General features: G+C 36.8%; 1 protein-coding gene across 14 annotated transcripts in view; it reads right to left on the bottom strand.

Annotated features, from left to right (window-relative positions):
- MAP2 (microtubule associated protein 2) overlaps positions 1-23,414 on the bottom strand; it is a 280,480-nt gene that overhangs the window by 115,486 nt on the left and 141,580 nt on the right. For 13 of the 14 annotated variants that reach the window (XR_006205678.1, XM_042949984.1, XM_042949988.1 and 10 more), the window contains exon 3: positions 22,432-22,499. The gene's annotated coding sequence lies outside the window, so the exon portion shown is untranslated. Of the gene's footprint in view, positions 1-22,431; positions 22,503-23,414 lie in introns of all 14 variants that reach the window. The other variant, XM_042949985.1, reaches the window with a different exon arrangement.

Here is a 23,414-nt window from a genome sequence, read left to right as displayed (position 1 = left end):
AAAGTTACCAGACTTGCCAGGATCTAGCAATGGACCACACTCAACAGGGGTAAGGCAGTCACATGATATTACACTGAAGGCTCCTGAAAGGGGGTGGGAGAATAATTTATTATACCTCAAAATGTGTTTGGTATGGACTGACCCTGGATCAAATTTTATGTGATTTCTTCACTAATTCATCTTCGTCAACAGAATAGTTGTTTCTCCCAGTATTTAAGTATATACCTCTTAATTTAGTAGAAGGGAAAAAAATTAAATACTCAGAGCATCCCTCAACTTTTGAAACTGTTTCAAATGATAAATTGTATCCAATGTTTATATTGTTCCCAGCTCTATTTGAAAGTAGAATACCTCCTACTTGGAAATGTACCTTGAATATATATCGTGTAATATAAATAGTATTGGTGATTGAATGAATTTGCTATTATTTTATTATACCACTGCAGATGCTATTAGTTTTTCTAATCATTAAAAATAAAGTCACTGAAAAATACATTTAAGGTTAATTAATATTTCTGATGGAGTTTAATAGGAACACAATAGCAAATAATATATTTAATATCATTAATGCTATAAGTTTACTGTGGAGTCCTCTTCAAATATGAATATGAGATCTTCTTTATCATGTGTCACTGGAGTTAGCATGTGACATTCTGTGATTGTTATTGTTTCTTTAAATGACAATTTAATTATGCAATTACTCAGCTCCAGAAAGGAAAGACAGCCTCACCAATAGATGTAAAAGCAAATGACTCACAGACATGATCTCAACTATCAAGTGTCATAATTATTTATTACATTCAAAACGATATCATCAAAACAAAGGGAGGGATTTGTACAGATTTTTCCAAAGCTTCTCTATATGCCCAACTTAATAGAAATCGATGCTAATTAACTGGTTTCTGATTAAATTGGATCCACAAAGTGAATCTCCTGTAACTTTAACACCAATGTCCTCATTTCTTTTTCACATGTTAATATCCAGAAACACAACCTGCTCCTTTACTCTGCCTGAAAACAAAACATGTGTAGTCATCCCTGGCAACTCTGCATTTCTTATGTATTTTTTACCCGTGGATATATATTTAGAAATAGCCTTCAAGTTATTTTCTGAAAGAGCCAGAAATCAAAATGACTAAACAACTTATCGATAATGGCTCTCTGTGGTCGTGTCAAGTAAATGGGTGATTTTATTTATTTATTTTTATTTATTTATTTATTTGACAGAGAGAGAGAGAGCATAAGCAGGGGAGAGGGGCAGAAGGGGAGAGAGAGAGAGAGAGAGAGAGAGAGAGAGAGAGAGAGAGAGAGAGAGAGAGAGAGAGACTCTCAAGCAGGCTTCATGCTCAGCATGGAGCCTGATGCGGGGCTCTATCTCTGGGATCATGACCTGAGCTGAAATCAAGAGTCAGATGTTCAACCTACAGAGCCACCCAGGCACCCTGTAAATGAGTTATTTCTTAAAGAAAAAACCTTGATATATGATTTTAAGTGAGGGAGACCATTCTGCAAATTTGGAAAATTTCTTTTCTACGGGGTCCTCTCAGCATAATGTGAATACAGATCACTGACAAACTGAGCGTCGATCTGCACATCCATCTATCCTTTGGTTAACACTAGCTGTTTCTTAGAATTAGCATATAGGTGCAATTATAATGTAAAAATGTCTATGTACAGTTATAATAAATTTATTTCATAATGTCTAATTGTACTTTTTTAAACTAAAGCTTGCCTCACACTTTTTTGCACTATGTTTTAATGGAATTTGATTGGTGTTTGAGGAAGATTCATGTTAAATGTCTTTTTCTGATGCCAATTATTGTCAGATAATGAAGCTATCTTGTACATGTTCAATGCAAAAGATCTCATTTTGAATAAATCTATTTTCATAGATTTGCTGTCTAAAAGCCATACAAAACTTCTTAAGATATGGACTTGAGTCTAACCGAAATATTTTAGTGGAGACTACTGATGAATAGAGCCAGAAGAATCTGAATTTTTAAAATTGTTTCTTACAATAGTCCAGCAGCTTCTATCTAAATATTTTCCTTTCAGGGCTATTTACTCACTTCTGCATTCTCTCTCTCAATCACTTTCTCTCAGTATATTTCTGCCACACTAACTAAAATAAAGTGGGAAATTCTGGACTATGTTTAAAATCTCTGTCTCTCTGATTATGCATAATATATCATAACTATATACTCTTGTTCAGCCCTTGAAGTTTTTAGGATTTCTGTGGGGAGGCTGTTAGACGTGGGAGTTTATTTCAGTCTGCAGGGCATTGTTTTGGGATTTGCCGACACTAACACTTTGTATTTCCTGTCCCCTTATGCAACATGCCTGACAAATTATAATTATCAGTGTTTTCTTTTACAGAAGGATAATTATTTGTTATTTTTACTTAAGCAATAAAAAAAACTGAACAGTGTTCTCCCCACAAACAAGACTCAAATGCACAGGGTTATTGGCCTGCCAGTCTACATAATATGGAAAAATCCCAATTGCTCTCCATAAAACAGACTGCCATTTTCAGTTACTCCAGCAAAAATGCCAATGATAATTTTATAGAAATCCTTCACAAAAATCTTCCAAGAGAAAGCAAGAGAGTCACATTAAGAAGATCTCCTTTATGTTTTAGTTCTAATTATATTTTAACTACTGATATTCATACCAGACAACAAATGTATCACTAAAATGATGTTGGTAAGATTCTTAAGACCAGGAGCAAAATCCTTTTTGCTACAATTTATGATTATGCAGAAAGGGCATTGAACTCCCTGTGTGACAGTCATTTTAGTTAATGCAAAGGCCAAACTACCAAATTAGCTCATCTGGATTAGGGCAGATTAAGATAGGGATTTGTACAGCATTCTTGTTTCAAGGGCACTGGTCGCAGACTTAATGAATACCTTGGTATCTACCGGGAATGCTAAATTGAAGCTATGATTAAACAAATGTAATCATTCTAAGAGTAAAAGTCTGTTCGTCTTTCTTGGTCCCTACCCTAATCTACGGCTTTCTTTTTGGTACCTCTCCTTAATGCTGGAGAGACCCAGTGAATCTCAGAGGTAGATTAATGCAAACTAGTGAATGCACACACTATGCAAAAACGAAATCCTCCAACAGACCACGGGACCTGCCACCACTCAGCAAGGCAGAACCCTTAGCTCACTGGAATGCGTAACATGTTCCCCCAAGGCAATTGCACATTCCTCTGTCCAGCAAAAGCAGGACATCTGTGGCTTTACCTTGGCATTATATAAACTTTTCCAAATCTGATTTTGCCACCTGAGCACACACATCCTGTAGATTGTTGGATCAACTTTGAAGCCAGTAACAGTGTTTGTGCTTGTCCCACTGATGAAAAGATCAGAACAGTACTGAAAAGAAGGGTCCTCCTATATAGCATGACATTTATTCAGAAAATTGAGATTCTGTCATAAATGGGCAAAACAATAGCTATCGTGTTATTTAGCCAAAAATGGAGGACACAAAGAAATGAGCAAAGGTTAAACATGGATGACAGAGTGTGAGTGACCCCTCTCCCCACTTAGCTATTAACATTGAGCAAAAGGAACTTCCCACCATCAAGCAGAAAAGCTTTGAAAACTTACCCTTAAATGTTTTCTCTGTGTCTACATATCAAAGGTCAACAGAACATCATTAGGGAAGGTATTGTTCATGTACTAGTAGGTTAAGCCCCACTTTCAAGTTTCTACATCAAATGAGACAATAACTATGAAGGCACACTGGAGATGATAAAGCTCTCTCTATTGATTATTTATTAGTATTATGGTCTTCCTAGGCATCAGTCATGGGCAACATCCTAGGTAGAAAAAAAATAATAATACCCATGCCATGTTATAGTTTCCACATTGTACTTTGACCTTAAATAGAGTAAAGGGTTTCTTTTTCCCAGACATTTCTTGGCCTCAGGTCTATTTGGACAGCCAATCCTATTCAACCAACTATCATGCCCACGCTGGAAGCCAGTTTGACTCCTACCTGGAGTTGAATCAAGAGTGGCTATGCGCAGCCCGTGATCCTCTTTCTTAAGGATATTTTATCTTTCTTTGATATTTAAGGTTAAACAGTTTCTGTTGTAAATGGGCTCAGTTCAAGCCCTTGATTTTTGAACTTAAGATGTCTCTGCCTGAGTCATTAGCCTCCCTCCTAGGGCTGTCAGAGAGTGTGGTCGCCAGAGTATCTCTTGCCAGTCTGATTCCTATTTCCAGAAAACAAGGCAAGTCATGAAGCCATTTTAAAATCTGGTAGAGAATTTCCAACGTGTAATATTGATTTTCAGAAAAGTGGCACCAAGTCCCGTAGGAAGCACTTCACGTTTACAAAGATCCTGTTGGAGAATTAGTCCAGTTTTGGTGTGCTCAAAATCCACACTAAGGTTTTTACAAGAACCTGAGTCTTCTTTGTCTCTTTCAGTTATCAGGAGAGCTGCTTCCTATTCAATGAGCTTATTAAAAGAGATTCCCAGGGCAAATGTGCACTTTTATTGGGAGCGGGTATTAATTATCAATATGAGTAAAGATAGAGTTTCTGTATTCATCTTCCTATTTACACTAACTCTTCAAAGTGCTGGGATTCTGATCCAGTGAGCTAACTGAAAGCTCAATCCTGACAGCAAAGGGGATGCCATGATGGCTCTGCGTCTGGCTAAAGAAGAGCATGCAGAGAGCTCAGCCACACTTAGTTCATCACTGAACGGGTAACTGACTGCCTCTCTGTATCCTTTGCTAATTCTACCTAAATGTATTTGAGGGAAAAAAATATTCCTAATAGCTTTTACATTTGCTTTAAAAGTCAATTACATTTTTAACCCCAACGGTAAGTGAAATCTACCAACTTTTTTCTTTTTAACTGAGACTGTATTTGTTTCATGTTAAGGGAAAACAGAAGGCAAATAAATAGTTGAGCCTTGTTTGAGCTGAACTGAAGGTAAGGCATATTGGTCAATTTCCTTTTTTAACCAGATAAAATTCAAAAGATGAACAACTAGCTTAGAAAAACAACCACCACATTATATGCCTTTGAGTCAGATGTTGTATACATTCGTTTGGGAGATTTGTCACACCACATGTCTGTGAAGAAAGGAATTTATGAAGCTGAACCCTAAAGTTTAGGAGAATTAATGCACGTCACACAAGTAAACAACCTCCTTTCCCAAATGTTGTCAAGTAGTCAGTTTTACAATTTACTTTCAGTTTTGTAGATACAATGTGTACATCTTTATAGATTAAGATTTATTTTATAAAATATTAGTACTCCTTCAAAGAAGACTAAGATGCTGAATACCGTTTATTCTTTCTTATCTGTAGGTCCTCTATAGCAGAAAACTACATTGCCAGCCAAATGTAGTTTGACCTTCCTAGAATTGATTTGTAGTAGATGCAAGAATCATTATTGATGAAACCAGAATCAATCAGTGGTCTTCTCATTTACACACTTGGTAAGTCATTAGTGACACAAGGGGAGCAAACATTAAAGAAATAAAAACTCCCAGGAGCATTACCTTAATAGCATATTGACTTCCAAGCTCATTGCATTTCAGACATAATTCATGAGTTTTCTTTATAAATAAGGAACAGCTATTCACCTTTTTTAAAGCAATGTTTTAAATAGCAAAGATTATTAAATACCTTATGAAAATAAGTATTTTTCCCTCTAGATACAAAAAAATTCATTTTCCATAAAAGTAAAACATGGCTAAAGTTAAGCCTAAAGGAAAATTATTTTTTTCATGTAAGATGTAGAAATGAATGAGACACCTCGTCATGAAAATGCTCTGAAAATTAAACCCTACATTATGACTAAAGAGAAAAACAAGGATAAACTGAAAAAAAAATTAATTGACTACCTATAACTTGTGCTTGTCACTAAATATAAATAAAAATAATTGAATACCAACTACTATGATTCACCACTGCTAAGTGCCCAATTGCAATAGAAATGTTAAGTAGAGCCTGTTTTACAATCTAATTTTTATTTGTAGATACAAAATGTAAGTCTTTAAAAATGAAGATTTATTAAGTACTTCACAATCTTGCTAAGCACTTCATAATCCATGTGATATTTGTTTATCACAATTTCGAAGGACTATTGACACTTACGGGTAAGAAACCTCTCCCTACAGAGTAACTGGCCAGAGCACACAGAGAAACCCAAAGCTACACTGATCTCCGCTATTAGCCTGTCAACAATATGCTTGCTCAGTCATAAAAACATGAGCAACGAATCTGTGCACGTAAAGAAAGTATAACCTTAGCCTACAGGAAAGGTTGTACGGTCACAATCCTGGCTCAACTGATTTGTTGAGTCCTGCAGAGAAGGAACAGCAGGGCATGTGAAATCAGATAGCTGAAAAGCACTAACACCTGGGGAGGGGAGCCTGCAAATTCCAGGCAGCTGCCTCCAAGATCATGGCCAGTGTCCTGGCTCCACGAGCCCTACAAGGAGGTATACCACTCTTTATTCTGCAACAGGGACTGACAGCTCCTGCAAAAGATAACATCTGTGAAGCAAGAGGCAGAGTGTGCAAAATAATTTCTCAATAGTGTACCTTTCTTGAAGTCAAGCAATAATGGAGGCTTGTGACGTTGGGGATCGGTAGGGATTGTGATGTCAGTTAAGGGGAAAATGTTTATCTGGAACATGTTCTGGTGGTGGACAATCCTGAAAGCCAGCTGTAGAGAAGACAGAGCCTAGAGAGCTGAGAGCAGCTGGTTGGTCTGGAGGCTGAAAATAATGAGGAAAGGCTTAGAAAAATCTGCATTGCAGATAAACCTCATGGGAGACAGCTGAACTCTTAACATCTCCCCAAGCCAGCTTCTCTCCAGAGAGCAGAGTGGCCTCAGGTGTTGTAATTTGGAATGTATATAATTTCCAGGCCTTTCTGGAGACCTTGGGTGATTTAACATAATTTTATCTTTTCCCTTGCTGCTTTTCACCTGTTGGTTGGTTGGTTGGTTGGCTGGTTGGTTTATGTAGTAGAGTAGGCAGAAGGGAGAAGCGGGCCACAATAAACAAAACTGTGAAGTACCCTCAACACTTCTTTTACAGGTCTTATCTTTTATTTAATGTTGGGCCTTGTCTTTATCAAGCTTCTACCCTTCAGCTTTAAAACAACATAAAGGAAGAAACAAGCATCTACCTTGTCTGTTAAGAGGAGGGTGGAGAAATAAAAACTTAGTCATAATAATCACTAACAATTACAGGGCTTCCACTATGTGAATTACTAACTCCTGCAATATCGTAATAAGGTTGTTTTTGTCACTCCTGTTTTATACATCTGAGGTTTGATAAATTCCCAATTTCTCATAGCTGATGAGGGGCACAACCTGGATTTGAAGCCAAGGGTATCTAATTTCAAAGTCTGTACTTATTTCACTACATTATAACCCAGCATTTGTTAAATGCCTTTAATTTGCCAGACATTCTGCTTGCAAGGCAGTTAATAGCCATAGCCTCTAGAAATTCCTGTTCTGTTGGGATGAAGGCACTGTTAAAGGGCTTTTTACATTGAGGCTGTTAATGTTTTTTAAAAAAACTTTTCTAAAAGACTTCATTTTTCTAGAATGTATTTCCCCCAAAATTTAGAATTCTGTTAACAAATACCTGTAATTAAAGTCTAGCATATGATCACAAGAAAAGTAAATATTGGTAGAAAGGGGGAGGATGATGACATGGACCACAGAGGACTTTTCTTTTAAGTTTATTTATTTAGAGAGAGCAAGAGCACTGAGGGGGCAGGGCAGAGAGAGAGAAAGAGAGAGAAAGAATCCCAAGTAGGCTCTGAGCTGTCAGCATGGAGCCCGACGTGGGGCTCGAGCCCACAAACCACGAGATCATGACCTGAGCCAAAATCAAGAGTCATACACTTAACTGACTGAGCCACTCAAGCGCTCTGAGCACAGAGTAGTTTTAAGGCAGTGACAGTATGATAGTATAATCATAGATATATGTCATTATACTTTTGTCAAACACCAAGAATGAAACCTAAGGTAAGCTATGGACTCTGGGTGAATTATGATCTGCCAATGTTCATCGTCGGTGGACAATGTATCATTCTGGTGAGGGATGTTGATAACAGGGGTGGATGGCCATGTGTGGGGGAAGTGGGTTTATGGGAAACCTCTGTACTTTCAATTTTATTGTAAATTTAAAACGTTTCTAAAATATAAAGTCATAGCAAAGGGGTGGAAATAAAGTAAATATCTAATTAGAAGGAGAGAGCACATAAATGGTTTTAATGATCCAGAAGATGGATGGGATTTTGATAAGTGGAATTTTGGATGAGATATTAGGTATACTTTTCAAGGAAAGTGAAGAGAATAAAGGATCATTCTGTCAGTCAGCATTGTTGTTTGAACACCTACTCTGTATCAGTCCTCTCAGCAGATTCTGGGATTCTGGTTAGGAATGAGACATACAGTCATGGAGGTTCCAGTCTTGTGGGGAGGACATACATTCAACGGATGAATACAAGCGAAAGAAAAGCAGAGTGCCATGGAGAATGTAATGAGCAGACCTGTTAGGCCAGAGGATGCAAGAAGGCTTACCTGGGAAATCCCAGACCTAACCAGTGAACAGGACTTATCTAAGTAGAGGGGTAGACGAAGTGAGAGTAAAGCAGGAGAGGAGGAGCCATAGAAAGAGTGTTCCAGGCAAAGAGAATAGAAATATATGCAATAGCCCCAACGAAATAAACCCAGGATGCTCCTGAAGAGTCAGACAGAAGCCAGATCATGGACAGGCTTGTAGCACAGTTTATAGATTCCTGACTTTATGATGAATACTTATGGCTTTAAACACAGGAATATCATGATTAGATTGCATTTTTAAAGGACGGCACCAATTACTATATGTATAATGGCTTATTGGAGGAAGAGTTGATGCAGGCAGCTATCGCCGTTGTCAAGATCAGGGGTAATGGGAAACTAATGTAGTCCTTGGGGATATGGATGAAATGGATAGATTTGGAAAATGTTTACGAAGTAGAATTGGCAGGACTTGGTAACAGATTGGACCAGTATGTTTTAGGTGACATTTTTTTTTTTTTTTAAGCAAGCTCTACATCTAAAGTGGGGCTTGAGCTTATGAACCCAAAATCAAGAGAGGCATGCCTTACAAGTCAGCTAGGCATCCCTTTAACTAACAATTTTAATATAAATGTTTTTATATAAATAACAATGGCACTTGATAAAATGACATTTCAGAGCCTTTGAAAGTAACTTTAAGTTGTAAAATTTTCATACAAATGATGGTAAGTCATGGAGGAAGTCCAAATAACAGTGGCTTAAACAGAATAAAAATTCGTTACAAAGTTATCTCATATTCAAAATGTTTACAGAAATTCTAGGCATCACCTCTGAATTCCTACCATAAGAATGGAAGAAAGAGTGATGAAGAGCACACTCCTTCCTTTTAATGTAAGTTTCACGCACAATTGGAATTCATATCTTATTGGCTGGAACTGAGTCATATGGTTACACCTGTTGTCAGGGAGGCTGGAATTCTGGATCTTATTCTGACTGTCCATGTGACCACGAACCCTCCAAATAGCAGGGGTCCTATTATTACTGAGGAAGGAAGAGATAATCAATATTGGGGGCAAAAGTAATCTGCACCACATTAACTACGGGCTAAGGCCTTAGAGATGGAGTAGGAACAAATAACACTTACAAATGGTACCCACCCTTTACAACAACAGAAAATTAAAACACATCAGAATGAACTCATTTTGAATTAGTATTCCACATTTTGTCTACGTCGCTACATACATTTTTTTAACCTCAATTATAATCTAGATAGACTGGGTAAGTTAAACAGAGCTTCCCCATCAATAAATATGGCTTTATACTGCTACAAAACAGCCTCAGCTATGCCAATATTTGAGCATAGTTGTTTATGGTTTCATTTCCTTTACTTTTAATAGTGGTCATAAAAAGTCAAACAAATGCATTTTATTCACATTCCTTTGGATGAGGCCTTGAATTTAAATTATGTCACTGGATCCATTAACATTTAACTATGGCTGGTCACTTATCCTCTACAGACATTCAGCTTCAGAATGTAATAACTACATGCAGAAAATGAGAATAAATAGCTGTCAGATAGTGAATCATATACGCATCACTCAGCGTACATTCACATTGATTTATTTTGTTTTGTCTGTTTGATGTGTTCTCATTTTGTTTCTAAGAATAAAAGCTATCAATAAGATGCTGGATTTAATAATTTAAGGAAAAAACTCCTTTCATCAATTTTCCACAAATGGTTCTCAGTAGGTTGAAGTCAAAGGCTGCTGGGACTCTTAACTTTCTTTCTACATTTAATTTTCTGTTAACATTTCCGCAACTTTTATGAGTAAGCCACTTTACTGTTATTCTCATTTTCTTCATTTTCCTTTTACTGGTGCTTCATGTCTCAACTTGACTGACAGAGCAGAAACCCTCAATTAACTGAACCCATATGAAGTCAGTAATATTTTTGTGGCAGCTAATTAACAGCACTAAATTATACTCATTATTATCATAAATATTCACATTCTTAATTTTGCCAATCAAAAGGGATCACACAACATTAAGTCATATGTTCTTTGCCAAACCAAAAATTCAAATTTGTTTTAAATGAGCTATAGTATATCAACCACATTCTTGGTCTGCTTTTATCTTTGCTTTTCCCTCAGGTGTAAAATATATCAATAAACAACTGCTTATTTAATTATTTCTATTGATGCATAACTTCTGGTTCTTCTGCACTGCATAGTTCTAGTGTCAAACTGGCATCGTCTTGCAATTCCTATTGCATAGGGAAAGGGTTTTCTTGTAACAATGGCCATTCAAGTTTGCATTATTTGTTACTCAGGACCTATGACAAAATCTTTTATGTAAAGACAGCTTATATTTGTATTCTACATTATAGTTTTCAACATGCATTCATATGTTCCATTTCAACCCAGAAAATAAGATGTTATCTTTATTTTACAGAAAGAAAAAGGCCCAAGAAAGGGAAATATTTTTTTCCAACTGGCTAGTAAACAGCAAAGATAGAACACTGGAATAATAAGTGCAAAAGAGTACAAACTTAGACTGGTGCTATGAAAGTACATGGTAAAGAAGATTAAACATGATTGGTAATGGAGGAGTTATCACACCCTTCTCCTTTCTCTAGTTGTTATTAAAATAATAAAAAGGTTGAAAATAATGTAGCCCTAGCAAAACCGTTCTGAAGATACCCTAGAATGAAGACAAAGAAAGAAAGAGAAAAATTGCTGCCAGGAGCCCCTGCGTTAACAGAAGAACCTGGAGAAACCCCAAGCTTAGAGTCTTCAAATACAGGGTCCTAGGAAGCTGTGAGACTAAAATCATGGCTGTTCATTAAGAAACGTATTCAGAACAATAGGGACCCTTTCTATTTATTCTTCTTCCCCTTGCTATTACATTTTTAGCTGATAGGAGAAGCTTTTGCCCCAAATGGTGAAAGCAAGAACTAGCCTTTAATAAAAGCAAGTGATCAGTTTTAGAACCAGGTCTAATACAGATAAATCTATGCAGAACTGGAACAATTGTAGGGATTGTAACCTGCTAATGTGCTGGTTACATTTCTGTGCTTCTCCTGGGATACCTGCTTCCTGACAAACTCTGCCCATTTACCCAGCATTTGCAATCAGCTTTCATGGTGAGCGGACGTACATATCTGCACAACTGCAGAGGAAACTTACAGCAGCTACCTATCATCTTCAGCCTAGTTCTTCATACATAAAAACAAACAAACAAAAGTCCTCCAAATCAAGACCTTTGAGAATCACCAGCAGCATGAACAAGAAAAATATTTTTAGAAATGACTCCTGAGGAAATAGAGATGATTCAGGAAACAAAAGAACTTACAATTGTCTTTCTCAGAGAGATTTGAAAGAATATTGCACATTTTAAAAATGAACTTCCTTCCAAAAATGAATTTTAGAAAAGTATCAAATAGAGGATAAGAAAAAAGTTTCTGGAAATTAATATGTGATTTCCCAAATAAGTAGTTCATGAATTAATTAAAAATAGAATTGGCAGGGCTAAAAGGCAAATAATAATTCAGCTGATAAGAAAAAAAAGTCTTGAATATAGAAAAAGGGATTTTAAAAATATGTAAAGAAAAAAGGCAATTAAGACAGAGTAAGTCCAACATTTGTCAATAGGAATCTCCTAAATATAGGACAGAGGCAGCGATAGCAAAAAAAAAGGAAGCCAGAGGAAAGTTTCTCTGAGTTAAAAAGATCTAATTTAAATAGGTCATTTCCAAAAGACCTCTGGCAGCATGGGCAAATTGTCTCTGGTTAAGAATCATTGGTACAGAGTAAAACACTTGGCTATGAGAACAGACAGACCTGGGTTTCCTTCGAGCTCCACTAACCATTAGCAATTTATCTTTGGTGAATATACTTCATTAAACCTCTTCTGTGAATTGGGGATTTAAAAATCCTATCTTCAGGGTTCTTCTTTTTCTTTTTCCTCCTCTTCTCTTCCTCCCTCTTCCCCTTTTCGTCTTCTGAACTGTACATACCTAGCACATAATATAGATCAAATAAATAAGGACTATTAATATTTTGATTATCATTGTAGTAATGATGATGAGGAAGAGGAGGAGAAAAATGTGTGGAGTGCAGGGTATGTGCCAAGGGTAGTGAGGGATAAGGAGAGGTCAATGTAGGCTTTGGATGCTTTGGTGAGGGGCGTGGGTTATGCTTCCAATCAGCCCTCTCCAATGAAAGTTATCTCATTAGGGAAGTGTACTATAGAAGATAATGTTCTATAAAAATAATGTGGCTATGGAGCACTTGAAATGTGGTTAGTATGACTAAGGAAGTGAAATTTTAATTATTTTCATTTTAATTAATTTAGATTTAAATAGTTGCAAGTAGCTAGCTGCTACCATACTTATTGGCTAGCACAACTCAAGAAAACAAACAAGAGCCAAAGAAAAGTCTGTGTTAACAGTTTGTTTAGGCGATTAATGGGGTGATGGCGTTCGGGGCAGGAAGACAAGATAAAAGCATTTCAGCAACCCTGGCAGCTATGAGAACCAGGATGAAGATGGTGGAAAGGAGAATCTGGGGGAGAGCTAGGTCTCCACAATGACAATGTCCTCAGTGGACCCGTACCTGTTGCTGTCTGCCTCAACACACCTAACCGCATCCCTAGCCCTACTCAATGACCTCTGAGGCTATAATTTTCTTTATATATGCTACCCTCCTCTTTCTACATCTGAGATCAGAATTGGGATCCGGAGCTTCCAGCTTCTTCTTTCTAAGCTCTCATAATTGTCCTAAAAATAGGCAAATCAAAATGCCTGCTTTTACAAATCTTTCTCCATAGATCTGATTTTCTGAGGCTTTAATCATTTTCTTTGTGATCCGGGATTCTTGCTGAGTTACTTACCACTTGCTTAAAATTCTGTGAAACTTGAAACTAAACAATGGATTCTTATTAATCCATCCCTCTGGCAAATGCTTTTTAAACCATTAAGATTACATTTTCTGTGATATATTTAGTCTGATCTCTTTTTCATACTGAAAAGTATAAAGCCATTTCAGTAATAACTGCTATTTTTACTAGTATTTACTGAGCTCCATGCCATATTAATCCAGTACTCTAAAGGGCAGGAGTCTTTTGGGAAAGCAGAGCAATAATGCAGGCCAGGGCTACCTTGGAAATGTGTTCTTTATTTTAGCAGTCAAGTCAGTGCATTATTAAAATATTCCATATTTGGGATGATACACTCATTTATCTGCTTTGGCTACATCTTAGTAGAAAGTAAAAGCTTTAGAGTTAGAGCAAGGTTATGGGCCAAAGATCTACTGTTTTCTAGTGGAGGGACTTGGGTAGGTCATTTGCACTCTCCAAACTTCAGATATCCTATCTGTAATAAATATAACAAGATCTGCCATTCCCATTCCAGCAACTGTTGTGAGCTTTGGGAGGTCACATGCTTTCAAGCACTTAAAAAGTGGTACAGAAATAAGTTCTTTCTCAAAGTCTAAATGCTACTTCCTCACTGGTTGTATTATTTCAATAATTTTATAAACCAAAGTCTATGTCTTGGACCTTTTTGTGAGCATATCATAAGAGACAACTAAAAATGCGTGTACACATTAAACTATATATTACATTTATTATTGCCCTTTGACCTATTGGACTATCCACCCATCTTATAGAGGTAAAGTCTGACCAGTTATGTGACTTACTCAGGACTATGAGTTCATATATCATTTTAAAATCTTTTCATTGTTACATGTCATATTTCCTCAACTACCAACATCTTAAAAGTCAATCATTTTAGGGATTTCTGTCCCCACTATTTAAAGCAGGCTAGTTATTCTTTTTTAAGATTCTAGAATATCACAAATTTACCTGCAGCTATGCTCAAAGTCATGCTAATTAGCTGCTCTTAGGCACTGAGAGAATCCTTAATGCGTACATGTATCTTATTCTGTATATATAACCATGAAATCTTACCATGAGAAAATCCTACAGTAAGCAAGAAAATACTTTTAAGGAAAAGAAAGTAGCAACATTATTCACACTGGAAATAAAACATAAGATCCTCCTGAAAAGAAACATCATCTCTTAAGTTCCTATTCATTGTAAAGAAATGTATTTTGGTTGTAAGTGTTAAATAGAGTAGCTTTAACAATTACCAGATGTGGACCAATATACATCTGGTGCTTTAAATAGTCATAATCCAAAGTCATTAACACCAGAAGAGAATCTGAAGAAAGGTTAATTCAAACCATCTGTGGCAGACCCAAATGGAATCCACAAAAAAAGAGGATTGATTCAATTTTTTTTTTTGAGAGAGAGAAAAGAAGAATTTGACAGGAAGACCAGAGATTATCCTGTGCTACTCTGAGACTCTTAACTGTTGAATAAATTGCAAAAAGGCAGAGGCATGGTATTCAAATTCTGGGTATTTTACCAATTCCAGTTTGTCTGTGCAAAGACTAGTGATGTCCACTATAGGAAGACTAGTTACACACACACACACACACGCACGCACACATGCACGCACATACACTCATGCCCAACACTCATTTTCATAGCTTCATCTTGACTTATGCATCAAGGACGTTTCTGAGCAGACAACATAATGAATGCAAAAATGCCCATGACATGGCTTTGCTCCTTAGATACCTCTCCTAAGTGTTTTCCTTGAAGAGATATTATCAATTTAAGTTGACTTCTCTTCATATGAAAACTAGCATTTCACTGGAATTTTTAATTCAAAGTTTCTAATGGCACTGCTCACATCTACTTGCTTGTTTAAGTAAACACCAAATGTCAAAATTACAGTGACAAAGACCACAGATCTGGTCACAGTATGGCCTAGAGACGGGAGCAACCATTTAAACGAAGGATAAGTGCTAATAAGTGTGAGGACATCACAAATGTTTAATATGCACTTAAGGTGTTTCTATGTGATTTCTTGTTTTCTTAGATATTTTATTGCTGCAAAGGGTAGTGTGGAAGGAACCAAACAGGCAAATGTTTACAAGTTCCTGAAGCTATAGAGGAGGACTAAGAGACTCATGGTGGAGGCAGAAAAATAACATCCCTCAAGAGTCTGTCAAGGCTTCTTGTGAACACTTAGCCTCTTTGAACACTCTAATCATCTGCAAAAAAAACACATCCTTTCTCCAGAGGAATGCAGGTTGCTGCCACCAACCAAAACATTCCACCAAAGATAAATGATTTTGTTGCAAAAATTCATTCCTTAAATCAGAGACTATTCTCAATACCCTGTAGTCCCCTGTGGCTTTAAGTAGCGTCCCCCAAGGTTTGTATTGGGATGTGGCTGGCAAGAAGATGAGATGTGGACATCCAGGAGCTTTGCCACTAAGCACAGAGGGGCATGAGGTATGTCAAGTGCTAGGGGACCAGAGAATTTATCAGGCTGGTGCTGTGGTGAACATCCCGGCAGAGAGGAGGTGAGAAGTTCAAAGAAATCATGAAGCAGGGAAACAGAACTGGAGTTAAGAAACTGGCACAGTGTTATATGGAAACACATCCTTGAACCTGAGCCATAAGAATTCATTATATGGCACAAGAAACACTGAGCATAGGGCAGAAAGATTGAAATGCCAGTAGCTCATTGTGGTTTGTTTAATGGATCTTTCATAAAACAACTGGCTGGAATTGAAAGAGTCAGAAACCAAGAGAGACAATTCTCTCTTACCATCAAAGAGGTGGGGAAGTATGCAGTGCTGCCACACTAAAAGAAGGGCTCACATTTGACTTGTTCATAACAACTGCTCCAGTTATTTCTAACTTTTCTTGCCTGGACATTCACTTCCTAACCTCTTGCCAATCAACGCACGGTACACAGTCCAGCAGCATCAACATTACCCAGGAGCTTGTTAAAACGTAAGCTCTCAGGTCCCTCCTCAGACCTAATGATTCCAAATCTGCATTTTAATGGGATTCATCTCTGCTTTAAAGTTTGAGGAGCTGATCTCCCTGGGTCTACTCTTACCACCTTATCATCCATTCTCTGCATAACTAACTGCATGAATAATCTTTTAATTTTACTTGTACATCCACTGATTATTTCCCCCCTCTAGAAATCAAGTTCCATTAGGGCAGGAAAAGGGCATGGTACTGGTGTTCAACAAATATTCAATGAATGATTAAAAGTGGATTTTCCTCTAGTCTGAGGTGAATTCTAGGGGATATGTAGGGCCCCCAATGTCTTTTCTTTACCACTAGAAAAGTCCCACTCTCTTTTCTCTTGCTTTTATTAGGGAAGATGAATTTTGTTTACCAAGCCTAAATCCTTGTCTGTGCTTTTTATCTCCTTTATCTCAGGACCTTTTCTATAACTTCGTCCTTCTTCTGCTTACACATATACCCTCCCTCTCTCTATGTGCCCTCTCTTTGGCTTAGAACTTCTCAGGTTACTAAGAGTAAAGTCACACTGCAGTCACTGTCCTCCTTGCCTTATATATTTTCTCTTCTCTTGCCTTTGAGTTCTGGACCTCTTGAACATGTTTTCTTATTACTTTCATGTCCTTACGTACTCATTCACTCCTCAAGAACAATTTGACTGGTCTGGAGTCATACCCAGATTCACAACTAGTCCTGACACTTGTGCAACTGTCACAGTCTCTGCTCCTCCATTTACGTGGACAGAACAGAATCTAAAGTCACTGTGATGATTAAAGTGCCTGTCACAGAGGCTGGCACATGGCAGGTGCTAATGTCATCCTAGATTCCCATTGTTGGAACAAAAGTGAGGCTAATTTTGAGCCATCAAATAATATTTGGCCAGAAGTTTCACAACACAAAATACATTGATGCTTTTGTTATAGAAACATCCCTTGGAAATAATTTGAAATACCATGTGAGAGTAAAATACAATTCCATTGCAGCATCAGGATGGTAGTGAAAGGTTGGGAAACACAGGGGAATAAACACATCCAATGTCTTCATGATAGAATATTACAAAGGTGGCAAAATATTGTAAGAGATGCTTAAGTACTCTGAGCAAAAAAAAAAAAAAAAAAGGCAGAATTCAAGTTGTATTGTTCTGATCCCAGTTACATAAATTTAAACACAATAGATGAAAGGAAGAAAGTTAAACAGAATATTAACCACAGGCTCTGGATAGTGTAATTATGGATGGCTATTACTTCCTTCCTTTACACTCTTCCAAATTTTACAAGTTTTATAAAACGTGGGTTTATTGTTTTTATAACAGAAAGCATTACTGAAATAAATAATATATGCAACAGACTTTTACCTGTTGTCATTCTTCAACTTTTTGGCATAATTTGAGTGTTAGCCTTGTTTTCTATTACCTCACCTGTCCTTTTTTTTTTTTTTTTTTTAAATATTTCTTCCTTTAACTTTGTCAATTCCTGTTACTTAGTCTACCACCTAAATGTTGGTGCTATCAAGAATGTTCTCTCGGGTCCTCTTCTCTCCTCTCCTGATAATGTCACCCATGTCCTGTCTCCCCACTTTCTGTTCTCAGCGTTGGCCCTACGTGATCTGCAAACTACCAGATCAGTCTACCTGCATATCCAGCCCGTCGTGGCCTAACCCTGCTCCTTCTCTTTTTATCCCCTCTCTCATTCAGTCAATATTTATTGCCTGTACACTACATACTACACAGTCTGCTAGAGACTAGGATGCAACAGAAATGAAAGAGAGCCTCTTGTTTCAAGCAGCTTTTCATGACTTTTTTCCCCTCCTTTTTCCAGTTACCAAATTCCAACATTAGAGGCAGCACTGGGTCCTTCTGCTTTTCATTCTTCTTACTAATCAAGCAGTTGCTATATTCTGCTTATGAGTTTGAGCTCAGAAACATCTTTCATTTTCATGACCTCTTTTTTATGCCCACTGTGTTGACAGTCGCCCTCTTTGAGCCTTTATTATTTCCTGGATTACCGTATTATAGCTTCCAAAGTGATGCCTCCTTCAACATACTTTCACTCACAACTCCATCTCACACAGAGCTATAAAACTGAAACACAGTTTAGGTCATAGTGGTCTGCTATTCAAAATACACCCAACAGCTTCTCATCAAATACTGAACGGTTTCCTCAAGTTGGCATTTAGGGTCCCCTTTACAATGTATTGGGTTGACCTGAATGGATTTTTATTTTGTAGTTCAAAAGGGGGTAGAATCGTAGCCATTTCAGATGGCACAACTGAACACTATTTCCATCCACACCTCCTAAGACTCCCCTTCCTCTACCCTACACTCCAGAATATAAATGAGATCAGTCTATACTCCCCACTTGTTCACTTTCTTTGCTTTCTGCGCTAAGTGTTGTTTGTTCTTCCTGGAGCTCCTCCATGCATTCTCTCTCCCTGGAATACTTCTTTTGCTACCACTGAGCCTTGAGGCTACTTCTTTGCTTTATTCTGCTGCACCCCACTGGGCTCCAAAAGTGTTCTATTCTATATATGCTTTTCAAGTAGAGCATCTTAATACGCGTTTGTAATTGTTAGTGTCCTCAGCTATTTTTCTGGCTAAGTTGTATTTAAGGTTGAAGGTAGTGTCTGCACACTGCATACTGTTGCCAGGTTGTTTGTTTGTTTGTTTGTTTGTTTATTTATTTATTTATTTATTTATTTATTTGGTCATTTGAAACTTCTGCCGTATTTCAATTAAAAAAAGCTTTACAAAGTATTGCATCAAGTTATGCTATTTAACACTTGGATATCTGGCTCATTTAGTTATGTAGACTATAATTCAGTAATACGTCTTCATCGTAATGACACAGGAATCCTTTATGGATTAATTTATTTTAAGACTTCCTAATTTCTCTCTGACATTCCTCCTTAAAGAATAAAGTTCTTCAGTTTAAATAAAAATATATATATATTAAAAATATAAAATATATCAGAATTTGATTATGTTACATATTTGAAGATCTATTTAGTCCCACCTTATGCATATGAAAACAAGAATCTACAGGCATACTGTTTGAACCTTATTTCAGTATATGTCATGTGCATAAATAAAATATTAAAGCAAATGGCTATGAGCCAAAAAATCTACTAGGAAAAAAAGGTAGTATATTGTGGTTACTATGAAGGACTTTGGGCCAGACTTGTATTGGTTGCCCAGTTGGAATCTCTGTTCATCCATCCATAAAATGGAGACCATACCCACCTCCCAGGATTGTGGAGAGAGTTAAAACAAGATAACCTACATTAGAGGCTAAGGGTAATTATCTAGTACATAGTTAATAACAAAAAACCATAGCTTTATTAATAAAAATAAATGACAAGAAAAAATAGCATTCTCTAAAACTATCATGACTCTAGAAGTTTCTCTATACATTAGGAAATGATGTCATACTAGTCCATGATGAGCAACAAAGCGTTTAAGAAGACTATGACATCATTTCTAGGATAACAGAGGGAAAGAAAGAGACAGAAAGAGAAGGCCTCCTCCCCACTGCTGCAGCAAAATCTTGGCTGAAGACATGAAGAGCAATAAACAACGTCAAGCTTGGGAGTAGTATTTAGGAAGCATCCTTAAAGCAAAACTCATGCTGCAGTTTGGCACCCTTCCCTTGCTGATGAAAGTGAAAAGGGACATTTTAAAAATTCTTTCCATTTTAACCTAAAACTGGAAAAATTCTTTTCTATATAACTTGGAGAAATTTCCACACATGGTTCGCCTGATTTTCTACCTGATATTAATTATCTAATTAATTATTTTTATTAATTAGAGACAATATAATGAATATTTTGGGTAGATGAAAAAAAAAAGAAGTACCAAATGTCTGTTTTACAGTGTGTAATCTCATGAAAAACAAGAACAGAAAAGTAACAGAGGAAAAATGCTGATGAAACATTTACTCATCAAATAAGTAAATATTTGTTGAACTCCTACTACGCTCCAGGCACTATTTTATGTGCTGTAGATATCAGTGAAAAAAATCAGTGAAATAATTAACCAATGTCAAGACAAGCTTGATTCGCAAAACCGTGATACAGATCCCTGACTCTCTTCGAGTCCAAAAGTCAAATTTAATTCTGATCTGACGCCATAACAGTCTATTTCAATAAACCCTAGTTGATGACACAAAGTCTGTCAACACACCCCTAGGTATATTTTAAAATGGTCCTAGAAAATGTAGGTACTAAGAGGCTTTAGGTGAGGTAATATGCCACTTTTCCAACACCCAGTTAAATCACAACAGAGCAGATTCGTTCTTTTTAACAATATATTGAATACATTTTTTAGTGGTTAAATAGCAACATCATCCTTTTCCAACTCATGTAAATACCCCAATGTTCAAAATTAATATAATGAGTTGCTAAATGATCCTGCAGATTAGGAAACAGGTTCTCACATAAAATATATACTATATGGATTTTGTGAGATGGGAAAATACCAAATAGATTTTTTTTGCACCGAAAATGAAATGTATTCACTACTCTGAGTGAAACCTAAAACGAAAGAATAGTCCCAAGGGTTTTACAATATCCAGGAGGAATAGTTTAGTCCTGTCTGGGGATTCCATACCTGACTCCACTAATTTCTAAGGAAAAAAATGCAATATATTTCCTGTATCTCTGAGACTCGTCTATTAGATTTTTGTTCAATATCTGAAATAATGCAGTTTCCTTTTTTTAGAACACACTGATTTATTGTAATGAATTCATTCTCTTGTGCAAAAATATTATGTGATATCGCCTACACTCTGGAAGGGTGGTTACAGTGGCATCTGCCCCTTCCTTCTCTCCCACAATAACTACCCACATTACCAAGGCTCTTAGTAAGTGCTTGTGGAATGAATAAATTAAGGGCCTCATAATACACACTGCAGAGAAAATTAAACGAGGACAATGCATTCATCTCCTTCAACTGGTACAAATATTCACACTCACAGATGTACACTCACATACTTCTGGCATTGCAGGATCTGTCGTTGAACATTAGCTATTTCCCAAGTACATTAAAAAAAAAAAACTTCACTGCATAAAAGATTTCAGACCGATAATCTTGAGAGGAAATACTATGTGAATGCCAAAGAAAGATTTAAGAGATGTTATTGATCTTCTCAGCAAGGCAGAAAATGTCTTCCATTTTTGGAAGGCAAATTTCAAATATAGCTTTTCTTGGCATGAGTGTATGTTGAAGTCAGAGGTAATCTTAAGGAATTAAACAAAGGTAATACCTGTAATTGCCATCTCCAGTCAATACACATCGTGATGCTGAATTTGAAAATTAATATTTTTCATGTAAGGCATAAGGCCCAGGATCAATGGATTCAACTTGATTTCATGGCAAGATGAAGGATTACTTTCTTATGCCAATAAAGCATATGTAAAATCAGTTCTTTTAATAACCGACAACCTCAGCCTTTAAACATGGTGCTGAAGGATGAAGCATCAGTGAAGAAGTTACAATATTTTATTCGCAAAACCTAACAATACTGAGTCATTCCTAAGCTCTTGTCTCTAGCGCTCATTCTACCTGGGAATTTACCAGCGTTTCATTTACCAGTTTAAAAATATCACTTATTAGCAGGATTCCCTCAGATAAAAATCATTACTTTAGTATAGTTCTGTTAAAAATCAAATGACTGAATTTTCATTAAGATAGAGAATTTTGGACATTTTTTTTTAGCTGCTATCATAATAAAAATCCAAAAATAAGCCAGACATATTGATATTTGTTAACAACTTGCAACACAGGCAAAAGATATAATTCTTTAAACGTCTTATAATCAAAAAAGCCTTGGATAATGGCATTCTCTGCCTGGGGAATCATACATGCTACAGACAATGATCAACGTAGGCTTAAGGATAAAAGATCAACCATAGACAGATTAATTTAAATAAAAACATTCCAAATCTTTCCCGATTTTCCCTCATTTAAACACCCAAACAAAACATGTGGTACCTTTTAATTTTCTGAATGAGTAGTTCCCAATCAATGTTTCTTCGGTTAGAGACAACAAGCTGAAGAATCTACTGAAACAAAACACAAGAAAAAAAATACATATACAGATTTGTTAACTAAATATTGAAAATTGTAACTCACCAGTAAGCAAATGTATTCTTTATAATCCAGATAATAAATCTATGTCTTGAGATCTGTAGTACAAAAAATGCAGTACTTGAATTTTTAGGAAGCTCAGTAATGAATTTTAAAGCATTTTACTTTGAGATCCCATCAAGCAGATCCTTTGAAAAATGGATTAAAAATAGGACAAAATAAAATTTAAAAAAACCCCAAAAAACCAAAAAACCCAAACCATTACCAGTGAATATGCAGCGATACCACCCAAGTCTAGCCTTTGAGGTTTGCTGCAGAATCCTTCTCCCGGAGCATTATCTCTACGGGCTGGCTCTAGCTCTCTAGCTCCAGACAGACGCAGTCTGCAAGCCACCAGCTCCTGTCTGTGTGTGTCGGGGAAAGGGAAGCTGCAAATTAGAAAAAGTCCCCGCAGTGGCGAAAAGGAAAATAAGGCGAGTGGGAGAGGGAGAGAGAGCTCACTAGCCTCAGAATTTTCGAGAATGATGACAAGCCACCCAGCTCCGCCATCATTCACTGACAATAAGATGCAGCTCTGGCTTATGATTTAGCGGTTTACCATAGGGGCTTCTGGTATCAAATGCCTGACAGGCATTTTAATTGCCTCCATCCAAGTGTGTCCCCAGGAGTCGAGTCTATAAGCCTATGAATGTCATCGTCTGGTCTCCTTTGTGTTAATGCCAGACACACACACACACACACACACACACACACACACACACACACACTGCTTAAATAGAGAGGCAGTTTCCCGGCATATAGGATTACAAATAAATCTGGCTACACAAACTGGACATGACTAAATGGTAGTTTATGGGAATTTTTATCATCTGCATTAATGACATCAG

Source organism: Panthera leo, chromosome C1 (assembly GCF_018350215.1).
Source record: "Panthera leo isolate Ple1 chromosome C1, P.leo_Ple1_pat1.1, whole genome shotgun sequence".
Lineage (NCBI taxonomy): Eukaryota > Metazoa > Chordata > Mammalia > Carnivora > Felidae > Panthera > Panthera leo.
Note: the sequence above shows the minus strand (reverse complement) of the source record. Positions and strands in the feature narration are given on the sequence as shown.